Below are 9,189 nucleotides of genomic sequence, written 5' to 3' on the forward strand. Positions count from 1 at the left end.
CCTGCTGCTCTGATGCCTGCTCCCACACAAGCTACTCCACAGTGTGCCCAGAGAGAATTGCAACATTGTTCCCGCGTTGTGCCGTTGCTTGTAGTCCCCGCCCATTCAGACGTCTCCTCCAATCCAGGCTCAGAGAGGCGGAGCCTGAGGACTGTGACATCAGGAAGATGCAGGGAAAATCTGCCGCCCCCGGACTGGGCCTATTGGGCCTAATGGCAAATCTAACAGTGACCAGGTCTCATAGTTATATTTAAAGGTACTGTAAGTACGTTCCGGTGTCAGTGCAGTGAACAGTAGTACCCCACCTGTATCTAAATGTGATCCTGTCCCTTTATCCGTTTCACATCAACTACCTGTGTAACAGTGTTACATTTGTTTTTTCTCCAGGAATCATGGATAAAGTGTACTTCCAGTAGGTCATTATCGCACAGATGGCACCACCATACATTTTAGATTTATGCACATCGGGTCATCAGTTGTTCCAAGACAATGACCCAAAACAGTGCATCAGCTACATTTATTAAGGACAATGGGCTCAACTGGGCCTGAACACCACCTGAGTACTGTCACTGTTTTGAGTAGTATTATACTATTAACTGTGCCGTAATGGCTGTTGTATGTACTTGTTTTATTCTTGGCAATAATGGTACTGTTTTTGTCTATATATTTGCAGATTCCCCGATTTGAACATCATAGAAATGGTGTGGCATGCACTGAAACATCATCTGATAAAGTATGTGATGCCGGGAAAGAACGGCGAGCTAGTAAAAGGGAACAAGAAGTACTGGAAGGAGTCTCTAACTGTCGAAATGTGCAATAATTATATAAATCATATAAATAATGGGTTACCGGTGACTATTGAAAGTAAGAAGATGAATAATCAGGATTTAGTTTTAATAAATCATTGCCTTGTATTTCACGCTAAACTATTTTTATTTTCACATATCTTTTTTTGATTCTTCCAGATACAAGTTTTGGAAATAGCTCACAAGTGTCGACCACTGATGGGGTGGGATCGTCTTCATCAGATGCTGGTTGATAGTGTGTCAGGGAGGTCCCTGGGCGGGTTTTGAACACTGTTCGCCCCTTGTGCTCCCAGGCTGGAGTTCTGCTGCTCTGCCACCGGGATTGCTGTTGTTCTGCTATATTTTGCCTTTATTAGGTATATATTAAAATATATTCAGAATATTTAATAACACAATTAATTAAATAAAATTATTGTAAATAGTAAATAGCACAAAAAATAAAAATGTTAATATGCCGAGAATTTATACTATGAGTAGATTACCTTCTAGTTTCAAGATGGTTATATATTGTGTCTATTGCTGCTTGAGATACTGTAGTTCAAGCAGCTAACTTAGAGCTAGCCTAGTATTAGATCGCAAGTTTAGGGGATCTTTAAGACGAATAAATAATATAGAGAATATATTCATAAATCATATATTATAAAGAATATTTTCAGTTGAAATGTTAAATATATTTTCCTACTGCAGTATCCGTGTGTAAGGAGCCAACTCCTGGATTTGGAAGGAACTCACTCTTACAGAGCTATTGAGCTCTCAGACAGACTTCTCCTTGAACTGACAATCAGTATCACCTGCGCTTGCAATCACTGCAGCCTGCATGCCTCCTGTGCAGCTCTGCCCCTATTCGCTTGCTATACTACTTGAGTCAGCACTTCCCCGCAGGAAGTTGCTGAGTATAAACCAAGTTCTTCTTGGATGCAACTGTGTTTGATACAAGCACCCTTGCCTTAGCCATCCCTGTTTCCATTGCTGAAGCGCTGGAGTTCCCAGCACTTGCTTCTTAGTTCCTGTGGCCAGTCTGTATATTTTCCTTGCAGAGGCCTGATTCATTGTACTTGTTTGAAAAATAAGAAAACGAGCGCAAAAAAATACTGTGAATATAAATAGGATACTCATAGTCCCAATTTAAAGATGTAGCAGAAATTGGTGGTTGCAGCAAAGGGTGATAGGTGGGTTCTTCAACCACTACGGATGGCGTAGAGTAGGAGGATCCAATGCGCACTCACTTCCAGATGATATGGAAATAAAAGAAAAAGAACACAATAGTGTAATTCTGTATGTATTCAATATAGATAAAGATGGTAATGCACTCACATTTAGTAAGGTAAACCAGGCATCTCGGTTAATCAGTTTAACCAAACTGTTGTTGAGAAACGTCTGGTGTCAGGATACTTCTTATATAATCTCTGATGACAGGATATTCCCAATATCTCCCAGGCTCACGGGCAGCAGGATATTATGAGGATATAGAGAAATAGACACACATAGTGTAATACTGTATATATAGAGATATATTCTATAACTATATAGTATATCAACTCACATGGTGTGTACTAAGAGTACGCCTTTAGGTTGTTAAAGTAACCAACTTTTCATGTCTTCTGGAATCACAGGGAAAATCCCAGGCAAAAAGAGGAAAAGGATGCAGGAAAAATAGGGTTGCAAGTTATTTGGATCAATTTCTTCCGGGATATTTCTTACCCTGACGTTCTCTCTTCTTTCCCGATTTTCCAAGTCGTCGACGTTATCTTTCAGGCTCCTAATTTCGTCATTAAGCCTGAATAACTCGTCTTCCATTGAACCCTGGCTGTGCAGGGATTCTTCGAGTTTATTCTCCAGCTGCGTTGTCCGTTCTGCCTGGGTAGAGAGATCTGACGTGAATTCTGCCACAGCTTTGTCCAGGGTCACTTGGAAGACACCCTGCATCTCTTTAAACAGTTCTTTAAGGGCTTTTGGAGTAATTTGGTGTGAGGATTCGGGGGTCACGACAGCCGCAGCGTGACCTCCCCTCACCTCTTGTTGCACCCGCTGCTGCAGGGCGTCCCCCTCGCCTGCCCCGTCCGGTCCCCGTGGTTGGGGGACTCCCTCCTCGTCCCCGGCGGGCGGCCGCTGTTCTAGAGGCGGCTGGGGCTATGACGGCTGCTGCTGCTGCCCATGGGCGCGCGCTCCGTAACGAGGGGGAGTTAATTTATTCACTGCTCCTGCAGTGAGGCCCCGCCCACAACACACACACAGCCTACAATCATGCCCTAAGCCTGCTCACCTGCATTCTTCTCTAGGCAGCCTATCCAGGACAGGTCCATGCACTGCTCCAGGTCTGCCTCCTCTTCCTATTCGCCAGCCGCACTATATAATGCCTGTCTTGCCATTCCCACATCGCTCGACATAGTCTCTGCTTCTCTGACGTCTATTCTGGCTCTCCCTTTGCTCTTCGTTTATTCAGGTTGCGACCTGGCTTGGCGGACTTTCCTCTCTAGCTCTGGACCCCGGCTCCCACTTGACCTTGCTGCTTCTCTCATCCCTCGACCACAGCTTGGATCTCGACCTCCCAGATCTTCTCTCTCCCTGACCTTGGCTAACGGCAACGACTTCGTCTCTTCTGTACCGGTACCGGCAAGTATTGCTACACATATTCCCACCTGGCCTGGCAACGCCAAAACACCACACTCCGGACACGCTCCTTCTGCTGTGGGTGCGTGCACATATACGTCCCCACCTCAGTATAAGGGACGAGTCTGGCCTACGGGCAGCACCGGCGTAACATTTGGGTGTTCTCTGTATCTTGAAAATGGTGGAAGTTCGGCGCAACTGCGCATGTCTGAAAAAAGGCTCCAGGATGTCTCTTCAATAAACTTTATTAAACACACACCAGGGCTACACCAGCGTCTCCCCCTCAACGCGTTTCACCCTTACACAGAGGGCTTCGTCTCAGAGTGGGGAGAAGTGGTGACAGCCTGTTAAATACCCTAAAAGCCCGCGAAAGCGGAATAAAAGATTTAACCCCTTCAATACTTTTCAGCCTATTCAGAAGTGTCTATGTCATTACATCATTATGTCTATGTTGATCACTTAGAACATTCTTGAGTCCATGTTAGTCACACAAAGTGCATAATCAGAACATAAACATATACAAAGATAAGACTGTTTGGCTGCATATTAAAGGTATGTAAATACATTAAAATGCTGGTTACAACACTGCATGAGAAATGATGGTCCCTATATTTCATTATTAAAGCCAAACTGCTATAAGTCCATAATTATATATATATAAATGGACTTCCTTTATCCTTAATTTAAACCATAGCTGTTGATGCCTATGCTGTTTGGCAAGGAAATGAAGGGAGAAAGAATGAGAGAGAAGAGGCTGTTGAGGCTGCTGTTGTGGCTGTGGGTGCGCGTGCAGCATCTTGGATTTCCGCTGTGCGGATGCCGTTTTTTTGACAAAACAGGACACTTGGGGAGGCTGCGGCTTCCTATCTTTCTTGGGAGGCATCCCCGAAGATTCCGCTGACGGGGGAAGGTATTTTAAATAATTATTGCGTGGTTTGGAGGGCTAAAACGGCCGCGATTAAGGCAGAGCCCACGGAGCAGGATCAGAAAGCTCCCATCCTCCTAGACACTGCGTGCACGCCCCCACCTTGTGATTTTTTTTACAATTTTATGCCAGTAACACTTGCACATCTGTGGCCAGACCTACCACTGATCATGCACAGGTACCTGAGCAGGACCAGAGTGTACTTTAGGTATAACAAAAATGACCTAATTTTAGAGAGGATGAACCATATTGCAAGGTGCAAGGATGGTCTTTATTTGCTTGTAGATAGACTGTTGCAAGAGAGACCACAACATCTGGAGGAAGCCTCTTCTACCCTCCTCCTCCCCCCCCCCCCCTTCTCAGTATCTCATGTGCATGTGTGGAGGAGCTACAATGCTACAATTAGCTAGATGAAACACATACAATATGTGTTACATCCAGTAGGCATAGAGAAGCGCATGCGCAGTAATTTAATGGAACGTATATATATATTCCATTCAGTTGGCAGATACCATACATGAACAAAAAATCAATGGAACGCATAAGCGTTCCATACAGTATACACAGAGTATGCATGCACAGCATGCTGTTCCGACACAACAACGCAGTGTTTAACTAATGCATCTATTTCTCAATTATCTTACAAGTGAAACTGTCCAAGAGTCAGCCAGGGCACGTTGGTTTAAGAAGATTGTATTGATTTTCCAAATGCTTTGTTATTTCTATTATTGTATAAGGCAATACATAGTTTCAAAAATCTTACACTGAAGTACAGTACAATACATATTTCTTTAATTTACTTTAAAAAAATGTATTCATTTAGAAAGACTGTCTGTGTACATTACACAGAACAGTAGAAAATGTGCATTACTGTAGCAATTGCCTCGGAATACAGTGCTGTTTGTAGGTATTTATGTCTTTATTTATATAGCGCCATTAATGTACATAGCGCTTCACAGAAGTAATACACTTGACAATCATATAAATAACAAATAATACAAATAACAGATCATGGAAATAAGTGCTTCAGATATAAAAGTAACATTTCGGAAGAGGAGTCCCTGCTCCGAAGAGCTTACAATCTAATTGGTAGGTAGGGAGAACGTATAGAGACAGTAGGAGGGCATTCTGGTAAGTGCGTCTGCAGGGGGCCAAGCTTTATGTATCGTGTGTATAGTATTAGCCACGGTGCTACTCATATGCTTCTTTAAGTGTGTCTTAAGGTGGGTCTAAAAGGTGGATAGAGAGGGTGCTAGTCAGGTATTGAGGGGAAGGAAATTCCAGAGGTGTGGGGCAGTCAGTGAGAAAGGTTTAACCCTTTCCGGTCCAATGTCGGACTATATCCGACACTACTATTTTCCACATGCGGTCCAATGTCAGATCGCGTGGAGGGAGGAGGGAAGGTGAGGCGCCGGCAGCACATCCCCCGAACACTTCTCCCAGGAGCCGCACTGATGGGGCCCCCCTCCCTTTCCGCCGACTCCTGCGCCAATCCGACCACCCCCCCTGTCCTGCGCCGATCCGACCACCCCCCCCCCAGTCCTGCGCCGATCCGCCCCCAGCCCTGCACCGATCCCGGCAGGCAGCCCCAGCAGCTGACACGGAGGTTGGGGGGTGAGGTAGGGGGGTGAGGGGGCTGTGAGTGTGGTGAGTGTGTGTGCAGTGAGCAGTGTGTGTGCAGTGTGTGTGCGCGCACAGTGTGTGTGGGCGCGCGCAGTGTGTGCGCGCGCGCGCAGTGTGTGTGTGCGTGCGCGCGCGCAGTGTGTGTGTGCGTGCGCGCGCAATGTGTGTGTGTGCGCGCACAGTGTGTGTGTGTGTGCACGCGCAGTGTGCGTGCAGTGTGTGTGTGTGTGTGCACACGCAGTGTGTGTGTGCGCGCACAATGTGTAGTGTGTGTGTGCAAAAAAAAAAAAAACTGTATTTTTCCAACCCGAAAATTAAATTAGTCCTACTAGCGCACTTAATGTAAATTAATTGGACCGCAAAGGGTTAAGGCAGGAGAGGGCTTTAGAGACAAAGGGGGTAGAGAGAAGACATCTTTGAGCAGAACACAAGAGTCGGTTGATGCATAGCGAGAAATTAGGGCTGAGATGTAAGGAGGGAAAGAAGAGAGTAAAGCTTTAAAAGTAAGGAGGAGAATTGAGTGTGAGATGTGGGATTTGATAGGAAGCCAGGAGAGTGATTTCAGCACAGGAGAAGCTGAGACAGATTTAGAAAAGAGTAGAGTGATTCTGGCAGCAGCGTTTATGATAGATTGTAGGGGAGACATGTGAGAGGCAAGAAGGCCGAACAGCAGGAGGTTACAGTAATCAAGGCAACAGGTTTTATATACGTTTTGAATGTGAGAGGAGTCGAGTATGACCCCTAGGCAGCGTGCTTGGACTACTGGGTGAATGATAGTATTTCCAACAGTAATGTGGAAGGAGGTTGTAGGGCCAGGTTTGGGAGGAAGTATGAGGAGCTCTGTTTTTGCCATGTTAAGTTTAAGTCGGTGGAGGGCCATCCAGGATGATATCGCAGAGACATTCAGAAACTTTGGTCTGTACAGCAGGTGTAAGATCAGGGGTTGAAAGTACATTTGTGTGCCGTCAGCATAGAGATGATATTTAAACTCAAGAGATGTGATTAAGTCACCTAGAGAAAGTGTTTACAGAGAAAAGAGAAGAGGTCCCAAGACAGAGCCCTGGGGTACCCCCAGAGAGAGATCGATAGAGGAGGAGGTGTTGGCAAAAGAGGCACTGAAAGTACAATGGGAGAGGTAAGGGAAGATCCAGGATAGAGCTTTGTTACGAATACAAGAGTATGGAGAATGTGAAGGAGAAGAGGGTAGTCCACAGTGTCAAATGCTGCAGAGAGGTCGAGTAATATGAGCAGAGTGTAATGACCTCTGTCTTTGGCAGCATGGAGGTCATTAGTTATTTTAGTTAGGGCTATTTCAGTCGAGTGAGCAGTGCGGAAGCCAGATTGTAGAGGGTCTAGGAGAGAATAGGTGTTGAGAAAGTGGAGCAAGCGAGAGAATACAAGACATTCAAGGAGTTTAGAGGCAAAAGACAGGAGGGAGACAGGTCGATAGTTGGAAAGACAGGTAGGGTCAAGCTTGCTGTTTTTGAATAATGGTATAACTGTTGCATGTTTGAAGGTGGAGGGAAAGGTACCAAAGTAGAGGGAGGAGTTAAAATGTGTGTGATCGTAGGGATTATAGTAGGAGCAAGAGGTTTTAGGAGATGTGAGGGAATGGGGTCAAGAGAGCAAGTCAAGTGGTAGAGGGAGAAGAGGAGATCAGCAAAGACACATCCTCCTCTGAGACAGCTGAAAAAAGAGTCAAGGAAGGCAGGAGGAGAGTTAGGAAGCGGAGTAGAATTGGAGGAGTAAACAGAGGGGATGTTCTGACGTATGGATTCCACCTGCTGTACATTGAATTTAGCTTAAAGACACATTTGCACCTCCTATTGGTACTACAACATACTAAAGCAGCCGCACAACACCATTTGGCAGCTACGCTCATGGGGCTGGGACATGCAAAGAAGTGCAAGGAAATTGCACTTGGTTTCGCTCGGACACAGGAACAATACGTTTTGCTGCAGCTGCACTGCATGTATGTATATATATATATATATGTAGCCCTGTTTCCTAGTGAACACAGACCGCTACCAATGCTGTATAACCTGTAGGCTTGCAGGGCCTGAGCCTCCGCCATGGAGAGCCTGAGGCACGTATAATAATATGGATAACCTCGTAATTGGTGCATCTCCTCCACCTGCGGTGGCTCCCAGCAGAGGGGGAGTGGTTCCTCGCAGGACAACTATATATCACTCCACACACAGCATGTAAAACAACCAATGACTTTACTATCGAAACCATAAGCTTCATATATCAACAGGTGTCCCTCCCTAGAGGAGACACTAACTACTGCGTCTCGCAGGACGCTACCCCCCTTCACCGGGTGATCCCACCCCGTGTCCAGTACCCACACTTAGTGTTTCCCCACCCTCGAGTGAGATATAAATTAGGGTGACTGCGCAGCCACTATGTCCTGTATAGATATGTAGTATAGTTGTTGCACTTATTGATGGTTACCTGCCGGGCACTCCAGTGCCCGGGCCTGCCAGGGAGCTTCACAAAGGATCAGGCGATGGTTGAGTACTGGAACTACCTTCCGGGGCGATCCCACCCGGTCGGTTGCTGCTGCTGCTGCGTAGTAGAGGTTTGAGCCCAAACCTCTGGCTGGATATGCAACTGTCTCTGTACTATGATTGTCCGGTACACAATAAAGGGAAACTGCAACCTTACTAGGGCCGGTCCCTACATCTGCTCCACTCTACGGGGACTCAGGGCCTAACTGGGCCGGGGTGTAAGGCCTAGTGTAGGGGCTGTTGGCTCCCTACACATAGAGCTCCGTCTCCTTCCGCTCCGTTCTGCCCAACGTGCTTCCCTTGTGCCACCCTTTAACCTTCCTCCCGATATCCTGGCCACCCTATAGGCTCCCTGGCGTCACATGGTCTCACTGTGCCACTGGGACTCGTAGTCCCGTACGCTCCACCCTATAGGAGCCGTCCCTCCTTCGCGGGCTTTGCAACCTGTGGCCGCGCATGCGCGACCTCTGCTCCCTAGCCACCTCCGCGACCCGCCGCGCCTGCGCGAGCATTAAACATGGCGGCGCCCTGATCGCGTTCTGATACTGCGGAGCCTCCGGTACGCCGGAGCGCTCCCTGCACGGCTGAAACCTTCCAACACATATACAAGAGGGTGAGTCTGGGGAGCCTGTCTACATCTATATATATAAAAATAATAGTTTGCGCTGGTGCTTTCACACATGTAACGTTGCCATGGCGACGCATCTAAGAAGCC

General features: G+C 46.7%; 1 long non-coding RNA gene across 2 annotated transcripts in view; it reads right to left on the reverse strand.

Annotated features, from left to right (window-relative positions):
- LOC142490930 (uncharacterized) overlaps window positions 1–270 on the reverse strand; it is a 50,525-nt gene extending 50,255 nt beyond the window's left edge. The window contains exon 1 of one of the 2 annotated variants that reach the window (XR_012800155.1): window positions 1–270. This exon is cut by the window's left edge and continues 11 nt beyond it. This is a non-coding gene — a long non-coding RNA (uncharacterized LOC142490930). The other variant, XR_012800156.1, reaches the window with a different exon arrangement.
- Window positions 271–9,189: the final 8,919 nt, after the last annotated feature.

The sequence above is a fragment of the Ascaphus truei genome, chromosome 3 (assembly GCF_040206685.1).
Source record: "Ascaphus truei isolate aAscTru1 chromosome 3, aAscTru1.hap1, whole genome shotgun sequence".
Taxonomy (NCBI): domain Eukaryota; kingdom Metazoa; phylum Chordata; class Amphibia; order Anura; family Ascaphidae; genus Ascaphus; species Ascaphus truei.